The following is a 14,190-nucleotide window of genomic DNA, read 5'->3' on the forward strand; positions in this document are numbered from 1 at the left end:
ACATGATGGATCCCTGCTTTCCTGGAGATGGCTGAACACCTGCCTGCCCATGGGAAGTGATGAATGAATTCCGTGTGTTGCTTTGCTTGTGTGAGTGGCTTTTTCTTTACCTATTAAACTGTCTTTATCTCAACCCATGAGTTTTCTCACTTTTATCCTTTTGATTCTCTCCTCCATCACACCACAGGGGAGTGAGTGAGCAGCTGCCTGGTGCTTAATTGTTGGCTGGGGTTAAACCACTCCCCCATGCCTCACCACCCCCCAAAAAAAACCCGAACAACAACCCTCTAAAAAGTTCTGAACCTGATTTCCTTGGATTGCCATCAGGTTTCTATCAAAAACAACAAGATCTTGTTGAGATTGAGATAATTCAATGTCAAAATTGTAGTTAATTCCCAGCCAGGCATAAAAGACTTCTTCCAGCAGATTGTTTCTCACAGCTGCTGCCCTTTCTCCCAAAGCTAGCTCTTCTCTTTTTTCTCTCTTCCTACAGCTCTTACAGATTTTTTGAGTTGGAAGCCCCTTGTCATTCCCTGCCTCAAGGACAGGTGACAAACTGGTACTATCTCCCTCTGCATATTTTATATTTTAGATTTTTTTAGAATAGCCTGAAGCTCACAGTGCATGAGGGAGGATGAATGAGCTGAGTCAACATCAACACAAAAGTTAAGAATGAAAGTCAAAACCAATCACTTCAGTCGTTGTTGGCTGATGTTCATTTGTAAGTATCCGGGCCAGTACAGGTGAATAAGAGATCAAAAAAAGCCTAAACTGGTAATTTCAGAAGTTTCCATAGAGAGGGAAAAGGAAGAAAAGTAATTACCTTAGCTCCAGGGGATCAGGAATCATGTACTAGCTGCACCACATACACAGAAACAAACTGTAAAAGTAATCATCTTGTGAAAGACTGGAACCACACTTTTCAAGGCTGCTAAACAGCCACTTTAATTAGTCCAAAACTTACTAGCCTTCAAAGTAACTTTCTTTATCAGTAGCACTTCTCTGCAAGTATTTTGGGTTCACAGGCACCTACTCTGCTCTTTGGGGATCTCTGCATTGTGGAGCTCTCATTATCTCAGAAGGGTGCAGGACATTTGGCTATACCACAGAGAAATGTAAGCAATTGCAGAGGAAAGAAACTTGTTCTTCCAGCATGGGGAAAATGGATGGTTTGCCACAGGGTACTCATTGTTTCATGACACAGACACTGGTGGGGTTTTTTTGTTATCAGCCATATTTAGTAAGTAAATGTTTTTCTAAGCTCTGCTATTTTTCTGCCCTTTAGATATTCTCATCCTAAGTCCGTCATCCCAAATTTTTTCTAATGTTTTCTTTTTTTGTGTGTCTTAATGTCCCCTTGATATTTTTAAGCCTTTCTCATGTTTGACTTTTTCAATAAGCTTGCTTTTTCCTTTTTTATGTCCTTTCTTTATTCTCCCCTGCATATTCCTCCCCCTTTTCCCCAGTATTATATTTATTTATTAACTGCACTTAAGCAGTCTCAATTGAACATGAGGGCCTATTATGTTGGTCACAATCTACAAAGCACGGCAGAAAGGAATTTTATCCTCCTTTCACAGATAAGGAAAACATGGCTCTGGCCAGTCAGTATCTTGACCTAACCCATGTAAGGAAGCCCGATGCTTTCAGGCTTGAGACTATTTAGGATAGGATAGGATAGGATATCTCAGTTGGAAGAGACCTACAATGATCATCTAGTTCAACTCCCTGACCACTTTAGGGCTGACCAAAAGTTAAAGTATGTTATTTAAGGGCATTGTCCAAATGCCTCTTAGACGACTACAGGCTTGGGGCATCTTCCACCCCTCTAGGAAGTCTGTTGTAGTGTTTGACCACTGTCTCTGTAAAGAAAAGCTTCCTAATGTCAGGGTTTATCTCCCCTGATGTTGCTTTGAACCATTCCTACATGTCCTATGACTGGATCCCAGGGAGAAGAGATCAGTACCTCCCTCTCCACTTCCCCTCCTCAGGAAGCTGTAGAGATCAATGAGGTCGCCCCTCAGCCTCCAAACTAGACAAAGCCAAAGTCCCTAGCCTCTTCTCGTACGTCATTCCTTCCAGACCTTTCACCAGCTTTGTTGCCCTCCTCTAGATGCATTCAAGTGCCTTCACATCCTCCTTAAATTGTGGGGCCCAGAACTGCACACAGTGCTCAAGGTGAGGCTGCACCAATGCTGAATACCGCAGGATAATCACCTCTTTTGACCAGTTGGTGATGCTGTGTCTGATGCCCCCCAGAATGCAGTTTGCCCTCTTGGCTGCCAGGGCAGACTGCTGACTCATATAGAGCTGCTGTCAACCAGCACCCTCAGATCCCTTTCTGCAGGGCTGCTTTCTAGCCACTCCTCTCCCAATTTATATTTGTGCCTGGGGTTACTCTGTCCTGGGTGCAGAATTCAGCATTTGGACTTGTTAAATTTCATGCCATTAATCATTGCCCAGTGCTCCAATCTGTCTAGATCCCACTGCAAGGCCTCTTGTCCCTCAGAAGCAGCTCCCAGTTTGGTATCATCAGCAAACTTGCTAATGGTGCATTCAACTCCTGCATCCAGATCGTTGATAAATATATTTAGCAGAATTGTCCCTAGAATTGAACCCTTAGAAACACCACTGGTGTTTGGTCACCAGACAGATGTAGCCCCCATTTACTACAACCTTTTGAGCTCTGCCATTCATCCAGTTCTTCACCCAGCACACCGTGAACTTACTCACCTCACAGTTGGACACCTTGTCCAGAAGGATGCTGTGAGGGACAGCCTTACTAAAATCCAGAAAACCTGGAGTTTTCATGTGTCCCACTGATACAAGGCTATCAGTCATATCTCCTTTTTTTAAAAAAAAAAGAAACAACCCACCTTTTCTCTCCACGTGCTCTGTCTTTTCTATTTTCTTTTGCATTTTTTTCCAGAGAGAACAGTTTATTCTCTATGTTTATTAACCCTTGGCCACTTTTCTGAGTGGATATCTTTCCATCCAAATCAGTGGCAATGATGTCAGGTTTCATCAACTACAGAACACCTGTATTGCATAACTCAAGTTGAACAGCATACCCGTCTTGAAATAACATTAGGCACACAAGTTAATTGCATAGTTACTGTGGGGAAAAAAAAAAAAAAAAACAAAACCCCCAAAATGAATTATTTGGTGGTAACCATTCAGTCACTCTATCAGCAATAGCAGTAACTTGCTTGTTTAACTTAAGATAACACTTTCAGTGTTTGCTATTTTCCAGTAGTTGTGTAATTGAATGACATTTTGGAAAAATGCTTGCACATAAAATCTCAAGCTAACAGAGTAAGAAAAGGTTACTCCTACTACCTCCATAAACATTAGTGACAACAGTTATCATAGCTTATTCAAAAATAAAGGGGAAAAAGAGAGTAAGTGCCTTCATTGAATTCCACCCATGTTCTGCTGCAAGGTAATGGGGAAAGATGCACAAATGGGGGAGAAGGAGGAAGAAAAGAGGTACTTGACTGACATGTATAAATGAAGATCAAATAGTCTTTTTGGTTTTGTTATCCTCCTTTGTGGTAAATGATTTGGGTGAGGTAAGGTTGAGTTGCATGGTGAAACATATACTTAGCTGTATCTCATTTACAAAGCAAGAGGACTACTGTCCTGTCACTTTACATTATTATTAACTCTAACTCTCCAAACGTAAACTTCTAATTCTGAGAGCAAGATAGAATCAGCTTCTGTTAATGGAAGTGGAAATTAATCAATGCATCTAATAATTAGACTCTAAGTTTTTAATATGGAAATGAATATTTGGTTGATAAAAGAGAAAACTGAACTTTAGACTTTCTAAAAATTAAAGAATGAACCATTTTGTGGTAAATTTTCTTGAAAGCAGTTTTGAATTAGTATGTTTTCCCAATGGGTTTTAGCATCCATGCTTGCATGTGGACAGAAAGAACCACAGTCAATGTACATAAGGATCAACATCAAAATAAAGTAGGGCATGAATAAGAAGTTGTTTATTCAAGTCCTAAAGTGGATACTCCTATTCCAAGATAAAAATTTATCAGTATTAAATCACTTCTTTAGACTAGAAGGCTCCATCTGTTACGATGACGCTGTTACATAGTTACTACAAACTCCCTTCCTCTGATATATGACAGAAAGGGGCTTTTTCTGCTTTTAATTCAGTTGAGATTAACCCCTTTCTAGTCAGAGCAATGTAGTATTTAACACAGTAACATTACCATATTCACAAAGGCAAAATATATCTGTGTTACTGTATTGTCTTGAAATCACATTTACTCATTTGTTTGCATGTCAGCATTTGGATTGGGCCTGTCATAACTTTTCTGGGTGTCTGGAAGATTGGGATGCAGTGTCTTGAGTGCTAATATAATACAGAGATCTTGCAGAAATAGTATCTACTAGTTCACAGCAGCTGTTGTTCTGTCTGTATTTTGTTAAGGTTCTTCATTATTAATGGGAAGTCTAAGGGAGTTGTTATCCCATATCAATGCATAAAAAGAGATTTCAATCTATTATTGAGTCATAACAGCTACTGGCATGGTGCTTTTTTCAGTAGTAACTGGTTGGAAAGCAACCTTTGGACATGTTCCTGCAGCAACACCCACTCTTCTAGGGAAAAGGATTATCAATGCAAATCACAGGGGTGTGTTTATTAAAGGTTACTAATTTGAAAAATGCTGAGATAAATGATTGGTAAAAGCATCTGTCATCCATTTCAGGACATTATAAGATTATAAGAATCATGGAAAGCAAAAGAGGTTTTTGGTAAAAGGGAGGCCTGGAAGCTGTAATTGCACATTTCTTTATATGTGTTCTAAAGTGCCTCTTTAAACCTCCATTTCAAGAATCAAGGACTATTCTCAAGCATCTTAAGTATTTCTATTAGAAGTATCTAATCCATAGGTTTTTCCCTTGTCATCTAAATTTCTCCTCAAATTGTGTATAGTCACCAAAAGCCTTGAGTAACCAAGCCCCTATATCAAACCTAAGCCCTGTATCTCCCATGACAAAAACTTTGCTGGCTGACAGTACTTTAACTTCCTTCTGCTGACTCATCTTTCTCTATTCAAGCTAAAAAAAAGTGGGACACAGATTCAAGTATGTATCTGTAAATTAAACACAGATTAGAATTAAAGACTCCCCTTCCTTATGTAAATGATCTATTGGTTGCTTGAGGATTCATAGGTGCCAACTGCTATCTCTTTCTGAGACAATGAATAGTTTCACAGCATCTTCAGCAAGAATGGATGAGAGTACTCCCTCCAAATTTAGAATAACTGAAGTTTTAGCTCTCTTAATGGAGATGGGAGAAACTTGGTTGCACCGCCTCATTACACAAAGGTACCAGGTTTTCATCATTCTGAATGAGACCATTAACTGCCTGGATACAATTTGAAGGAACTGGTAGTTCCTTCTCCTCAGGAATAAATTAATAATCCCTGTTAACATTTTTTTCAAAGACAGTGCTTAGGCATCCATCTTTAGGAATGGATTCCAGGCTGAGATTTCTCAAACAGGAGGAGGCTCCTCTCCATTGTGTTTAGTCTAAGACACAGATATGGCTTAAGATTAAAGACCTAATATTGTTCATGTTGTTTGCTACTGGTTGCTTATTCTACTTCACACAGAGCTTGTATTTTAAAATGGAAATCTTCTTACACCTTGAAGTTTTTACAAGGAAGTCCATTACAAGTACCAGAAATCTATGTCCTTTTTTTTGGATAGCACTTTCAAGCTATAAGTGAAGATGCATAAGGAAGTACAAAACCTTTACAGAGCTTAGGTGGATGATAGATGAGTCAAAGACCTCATACTACTTCTCTGAACAGGAATTGATTTTTACCCAACTGGGAAATCCCACCTTTATCCTCTAAGAACTCAAGCATGGAAGTCATAGTTTGGGGGGGGGATGTTGTGATTTTTTTACTGCTGTTGTGCTCACTTGAAGATAAAATGACCAAATAGGATATCTTAGATAGTCCCAAGAGACTGTTTGGGTTATAGAAGCTAATTCCCAAGGATCTACAAATTCTGGGGAAGTGTTGTACCCGCTGCTCCTAAAATCACTGTCTTATGCTCAACCCCTAACAGACAGCTTGCAAGAGTTCTGCAAGGAAGGCTTCAGCTGCTTACATTATTCTCCGTCCTGGTGAAATTATCTTTGGCCTGATCTTAGCCTTTTCGACATTTTAGTCTTTCTACCCAATGTAAAGAGCATGGAAGACAGTGAGAGTTTCCTCTATAGACATTAGTAATATTAACAAGTACCATTTCAGTGCACAGCCACCAAGGTGTGAAAATACAACTCATGAAACTATCCTGACCTTAACCTCTCCTGCCCAACAGCATTTCAGTGATCGCTGCTGCACTTCAGCTGTCTTTTGTTTATTTCTTTGAAAATGAGTTTCTTCTCTTATTTGCAGAATTTGAGTTGTCATTTCCACTGGACTGATACTTAGGATGAAGTAGGATGAAAACATTTTCTAAAAAAAAAAATAAATTAAAAGAAAATTAAAAATTAATCTGTCTCAGTCAACCATAATCCAAAGTAGTAGCTTAAAGATTTTAACAAAATATGCAAATGAGAAATATCCTGAATCAATTATTAGTATCTTGTTTTAAAGGAGAGGATAATTACAACTGTAACTAAGCTGATGTTTGTGGGATGGACCATAAAGTTCTTGATCTCTCTATTAGCTTCTGAGCATATTAAATCTGCATCTACGTCTTACAGCTCAATCCTATAATGGGGAATCTTCTTTTGACCTAGCTGACATCTGTAGCACAAGGCTAAGTCTGGCCACTTAGCTATTTAACTCTGTCAACTTCATGACACTTCTCCTGAGCTCTTCATGGCTGCTTTTCTCTAATGTGGGTTTTCTCTTTTTCATGTGCAAGATTATTCTTATGTTATTGGTGTATTACTTTGAATTTCGGGGATTTTAACACCCATTCCCTGTTTTTTAGCTTTCTCCTTTCTGTTCTTTTGCACTGTATTCCTTTGTTGAGGAATCCTGTGCTCATTCCTTGTGCTCGTGATGGCCACTTTTTTCTGCATATGAATATTCTGTATTCCTTCCTTCATCCTGAAGCAGTTCTCACATGTGGACACTTCTTCCATGGAGAAATCTTTGTAAAACTATCCCCTGTGTTGTTAGGATCAATTCTGAATATGGTACGAAGAAACAAAAAATAAATCATAAACATGAAGATAGATAAGGTAGATAGGAACGTTGAGGAGATTTACAGAGCTTTGGAGGATTTCTGGAAGTGAAGCTGTGAATGATTTATCATTAATAATAAAGGAAGTAAGCAAAGAAATTTCAGGAAGATTTTTTTTTTTTCCCCAGAAGTTAAGTCTTCTGATAAATTTCTTCATATAGATTTCTGCATAGATGTCCACATACAGAGAAACACGGTTAGGGAGAGCTCATGACTTGCATAATGCTGTTATACGGCATAATGCCACAACTTTGGTCTCAGTGTTGCAGCCTGGGAACCTTTATCAAGTTAAACATAGACTATATATTATGGAGAGACACTAAACTTAAATATAGCTGGGATGACTGTTTCTCATCCTTTGTCTCCCTATGGGAACAGGTTACAATGTATTGTCATTTCATTTTATTTGATAATTAACTTTGTGCAATGTAAGTTTCTGGTTACAGTATATTATCAAGTATTGTCTACTTGATCGGCCATTGTTCTCTTCTGGTCTAATTAGAATTAGTTCCTCATTTTCAGTATCTGATAGGTTTGTTTTTAACATTTCCAAAATTTAGGAGGAATCTGTGTTGTATTAACTACTTAAAATGCCTAGACCTTCTCTTTAAAACATAGCAGTCTTCCTTATTAAGGACTAGAAATTTCAAACAGGACAATACATCTTAATGTAGGTTCATATACCTTTTTTATTAGCATTAATGGACTAACTATTCAGGCTACTAGGATTGTGCTGTTTTAAGCATAAGAAAAGTATAGTAAAACATGGTACTATTTTCTAGTACAGTGAAAATGTTTTATTAGTGCTTCAATTGCAATAGACAGTGGTCATCATCCTATTCATTTAACTATGCTTATCTACTAATGTTCCTACCATTACTATTAAATGCTTTCTTATTTAAGTGTCTGAGACCTTAATTATAATCTCTCTTCTTGCCTTTACTACAGTTAAATAATTTGTTATCATAATGTTTGTCCTTCCCTCACTTGAAACATTATGCTCTTATGCTATGACTTGAGGCTTGATTGACTGATCTGTCACTGAAATGGTATTGAATGGGTTCTCCTCCCTCTATTGCTTTTCAGAAACAGCCCTCTTCCTACTCCTACACATCTCTTTGTATCCCCATTCATGTTAACCATGACAAGCAAGCATGACAGTAGCCTTGGGGTTTTTTTGTTTGGGGTTGGTTTTTGGTTTTTTTCTGGCAAGTGGACTTTCGTGTTCAAATAACTTACTTATCCAAGTTGAGTAAAAACTAAATAACCTTTCAGACACCTCTACAGCACCCCAGCCATAAGCCTCTAACCATATTTACATGGAGGAAGTATCACGTGAGAAGTGTGACAAATTCTTCACTTTGGCAATGGGATTCTCCAAATAAAAAAATTAAAGCATGCAACTGGATTTAAAATGGAATTCAAGGACCTCCAACCCTGACTAAGTATTAATCTGTTCAGAAACATCTAAGTGCCTTGATTTTTAATTGCTAATGTAGTTTTTCTTGAGGCCCTTCTCCTAAACTCCTATGTGGACAGTCCTTTATTTATATACAAGTCGGAAAAACTACCTGCATTGTGATATCTCATTGGTTTTGTCTATGTTTTTCATACGTGTAGTCCTGAACTCTTGTTTTTGTGGTGCATGCAATACTTCAGAAATTATCATAACATCAAGGCTAGGGCATTAAATGAAATGATGACCCAAGAAGATGCAGTAGCTTGATTTTGAACATGTCACACAAGTCATAAAAGGAATAGTTTTTTTATTGTACGAATAAAGTTGCAGGGACTCTGAAGTTAAACTTAAAATAACCTTTTTAAAAGTTGTTGAGGATAATGAATTAGCCAGGAGGAGTTAGAGCCTGCTGCTGCCAACAAAAGTGCTTGGGGACTTGAGATAGAAGTGAACGATAAGAAGCAGCTTTCATACATTCAAATAAATTACATGTTGGGCTTGGCTTAATCCTGGCATCACAATGATCTCTGGGGTTTTCCCTACACTATCTTAGCCTATGATTATGCAAATATCCTTTTAATGTAGCGACTCCTTAACAGGAAATTTAGTCTCATACTTGCTCATATGCTCTTGCAACCAACAGACATTTGCTTGCAAAATCCTGGAGTGTCTGATGTACAAAAGGCACATTAACCTTTTCAGTACCAAAATTTTGCAAACATGCAAATAACAGGACATGCTCGGATATGTCAGGGATGTAGCAGAGGAATCAGGAAAGAGATAAGTTTCCTAACACAAAAATATTCCTGGGTTTGAAAGTTCAACCAGAATGCAAATGGTATTAAGTTTACATTTGGTTTCAAAGATAGTAAGGAAAACAGGGGAGGTAGAAAAATCTTACAGAAAAGCAGGATTAAAACTGAATAAGACATGGAAATGAGACAAAGCATAAAGACAAAAGAAATGTAATCATTAGCACGGCAGCCTGCTGAGCCCAGGCATCAGCATTCATGCATATAGACATACATAAATTTATTGCAGTGCTGTTGTTTTCAGGAACTGCACCAAAATGGGGACTGTGAGTGTAACCCGCTTTGTCCGGAGAACAGGAACTTAAGAATGGGAATTGTATGTTTCATCTGGAAAGACAGACAGCTTGTATCCTTTGGGAGGAGCAGAACTGAAGTCACAAAAATTGCATTGTGTTACTTGTGGTAGTATTAATGTACATGTCTGAGTAAACAGGAAAGCTCAGTTCCTGATTTCTTGTTTTTGTAAATCTCTGCTAGGTGAAATTATCTTAGGTAACATTTTTCTTAAACTAAGAGTTTCTAGTATAAGAGGTCATCTTTCTTTTTAGGAAAAAAAAAATAGCAGTTAAGCATTTGATGTAAATCTGAGATACACTAGTGATAAGTTGGCAGCTAGTACTTGAGGTGCCCTCCCCTCCCTTTTCTGTTTTACCCCCCTGATTGAAACACAGACAATTAAATCCTCAGAATTACAGGGGAGCCTAATGAAATGAAACTCCTAACTTTCCAATGGGATTTAGGGTAGTATCTGAGTCATTCAAGCTCTTTTGAAACTCCCATCAAAGTGAACTGTTCAAGGCATGACCTTAAAGTTAACATTTGAATCATCCACAAAAATCAGTTTTTTGCTTTAAATGTAAGACCTATTCTTTCTTCTATATCCAGTGTATTCTGTTTGTAATTACCAGAAATTATCATTAGAGAAATCGGAGCTAATATGAAGCTCATTAAGGAGCAAGAATTTATGCTTAACTATTTAAATAAAGTCTCGTTGATCTGGTTTCTGGAGATTAAACTCTGCAATTTTATCTGTCATAGATGGGAGAAACTTGCTAGTATAATAGCACAGTAACTTAGAGTAAAAAAAACCAACCAACACGCATATGCACATAAGTAACTACAGATAGATGGGTGTTTGCAAATGCTATTCTGGCAATATGACTTTGCATGATTCCCTACTAAATCTCACATAGTAAAGCACGCTGAGTCCATTTTTAGTACTGAGCACTAGCCAGTCATGAGTTTTTTTCTGACTGCTCTAGCAAAATCCAGCAGATGCTAGATTAAGTCTGAAGACACATAGAAAAATTTTTAAAAAATACTATTTGGAATTGATTTTGTTTTCAGTGGATTAAAATCCTACGAAATACCCAACTGTTGTGGTTCCACTAGAGGTTTCATGTCCGAAATAATTTTGCAGTGGTGCATTCAGTATGCTGAACCACTAGCATTCAAATTTAGCAGAAACAGGTATCTATGCTAATGATGTCAACCACAAAATAGTGAGATTTTATTTACAATCTGATTTATGTAGTGAAGCCTTGGGTAGTATGAAGATAAATGCCTTGGGTAGTTCTGAAGATAAAGAGCTCTTTTTCAGACCCAGTGACTTTCGCTCTTTTAAAAATATGTCAGGTAGCATTCTTTTGGAGTAACATTAAGCTGATTTAAAATTAACACAAATATACAGATTTGCTGACTTCTGTGAAAGCTTTGATTAGCTGGTATTAAAGCACAGTCACAGGCACCTCTATATTCTCTGTTACAGAAGTGTACCTTGGCTCAGAGGACTGTCCTTGGACACAACCTGGGTCTGTAAGGCACAGCTTTTATTTCACTTTACACAAAGGGAAAGAAAACAAAAACAAAACCTGCAAGCTTTCACCTCCCCTTATAACAAAAGAGAACTACAAATCCAAAGTGGCTTCAAAAATGAAGTGTTCTCCCAATTTCTTTATTGCTTATGAATCTGTAGAGTACATGACTGATAACTCCTTTAAGTAGGGATACCTTAACTTATATCAGCTCAGAGGTTTTTTCAACAATTTTGAAATTACGAAGCATTAATATCAAACTATATATTTTCTTTTTTTCCTTGATACAGAAGTAAGCCATCTAAAGCGCTCCACGAATTTTTTGCCAATTTGCCATCCTCTGTAAAATGGAAAAAAATTTTTACAGACATATTTGCCAAAAAGTATGGCAAAAAAGAATTTAGAGGAAGACCACTGGTTTATTTGTATTTTTCTACTAGTCATTGGGCTTTTTCAGATATTAATTTTTACCTATTTCAGAGTTAAAGGAAACAGGATGCCAGCTGTGCAGCATTCACTAGAGGACCTATATTGGCATCATAACTGCTTATGTAAGTTAGAGCTCTATCTCTTAAGGTTTCAAGATGCTGTATTCTGCAGTTTTATTTCCTTCTTGGAAAGCAAGTAGGATGTTTGCTAGGAAATTACTTTTATTGGGAAATACTGGAACTTAATTACTATTTTGAATGACCCACTTGAAATGGGAATTATGCCATTTTTACGTGTCTATCTGGTGATACTAAACCTAGATAATCGGCTTCAATGGACATCAAGTCTTTGCTGCAAATGTATAAAAATATCTAGCTGGCTTATTAGCCTACAATTCACATCAGAAAATGGTCTAGACTTTAAAATTATGGGAGTTTAGAAGTTTTAAATCACATAGGAAATTTTCATGGTTTTGTCCTACAGAATTGGAGCTAACGCTAAGAGCTTTCTGAACACTTTGGGAAACAGTAATCATTTCAAAAGTTTATGAAGTCACTAAAGCTGTGAAGTCACCGATTTCTTTGTTGAGAAGTCACATGACATGAGAAGAGCATATTTAGCTCATTTCCATACCACTAAATGGGACTCTGAGCATCTCGGAATCCTACATGAAAGAACTTTACTACTACTAAACTTGATATTTCACACAGATTTTAGAAAGGCTACAGAGTGGCAAACTGTAGCTGGATGAGGAAGTGAGTATTTGTAAGTAACATGATCCCAGAGGAAAATATTTCGCAAAAAATACCTTTCGAGTGTTCTTTTGTAGTTTGTCATTATACATGCAGAACAAAACACCACCAAGTCTAAAATCATCTTTATCCTTACAAAACATCAGTGTTATGGAATGATACAATTATGTCCTATTCTGACAGCACCATCATAATACCACAGGAGTTTACTTGTTGCAGAAATCTAGCAGTTTAAATAAAGAATTAAAGGTCACAATCAACAGATGGCAATTAGATTTCAAGACGAAGTGGATTGTCACATCAAGAACTATTTTCACTAGCATGCTCATAAAGAAGAAAAACTAAGGGAAATACAATCTGCTTTCCCTTCATGTCAGTTGCACGTCTGAAGTCTTGAAAATTCTTATAGATGTGTTTTGTGCTTAAGTGGAGCAGAGGAGTATGCAGCCTGTCCAAAGTCACTCTCCGATCTAAAATATAACATTTTTCACCCAAGTTCTTACTGCAGTCTACATACACTCACAAGATGTGGCGTCACTGCAAAATATTTGCCACTGACAAGTGTCTAATAATGAAAAAATGTATCAAAAAACATATAATCCACAACCCGTAGCAACTTAGTGATAACCAGTATTTCACAATAATTAAGTTCACCCTTCCCTTAAAGTTTAAAGGTTGCACACTGCAGGTACAGCACTACATACAGTACAGTAGCCACAAGACACCTATCTTAATGAAACCTGCCAGTCTGTCAGCATAGCATCACTACTTTTTTTAAGAATCAGATAGCACAAGTGTTTGGGAAGGGAGTTCAGAAATATAGTGAATGGCATAAACCACAAAACAATTAATGCTCTTGTGTTCCTAAAATGTGTAAAGAAATCCAGAAAAGAACTAAACATGGTTATTCCTTTAATATAAGAATAGAATGGCAAAGATTCTGGTCAATTAAATTCACTATAATTGACGCTGGTGGATCTTGAAGTCCTGTCATCAAGGGGAAAAAATGGGGCCTATTTGAACTATATGGTAATTCCTTTAACAACTCTTTAGTTGACATCTGACTGACAGGGACAAGAGAATTTGAGGGCAAAGCTTAGGTATTTCCTATACAGAAAATCTGAAGCATCCCAGAGAGGTGAGGGTATGTTATTTTGGTAGATGAGTACTCAGCAAGTTTCTGATGGCAGATTGTTTTGTAACAAATCATTCCTGTGGAGGGGTCAATTCATCAGTTGAGGTGTTGATGTCATCTTTGACATCTGCTGTTGGTCTGGTAGCAGCAGATGCTGAACACGCTCTCTTGTGCAGCACAGAAAGACAGGCTGTAGTTGCTACAAGGATGTGGAGATAAGAGGGATCTGGTTGCTGACAAACTGACAGCATAGTAGCAACAACTCTGTTGGGTACACCAGGCTGTCATGGCACAGGCGACCACATTTTACTGCTTAGAAACAGCTGGTACCCAGCAGGTTGGATCAGGTTAGCAGGTGCTTGGCTTATACCATGATGCCTTACTGCAAATGAGTTTTGTCAGAGCCCAGTGACACTGTTATGTGGGCACACAAATACCCACCAAGCCAAAGCAGGATGGTTTTTGTTCAGCACAACACAATTACCAGTAACTAGAGAGCCTAAAGGCATATGTTGTGCTATGATCAGTAGGCTAACATACATAAGTAAAGAAAAAA

Source organism: Grus americana, chromosome 5 (genome assembly GCF_028858705.1).
Source record: "Grus americana isolate bGruAme1 chromosome 5, bGruAme1.mat, whole genome shotgun sequence".
In the NCBI taxonomy this organism is placed as follows: Eukaryota; Metazoa; Chordata; class Aves; order Gruiformes; family Gruidae; genus Grus; species Grus americana.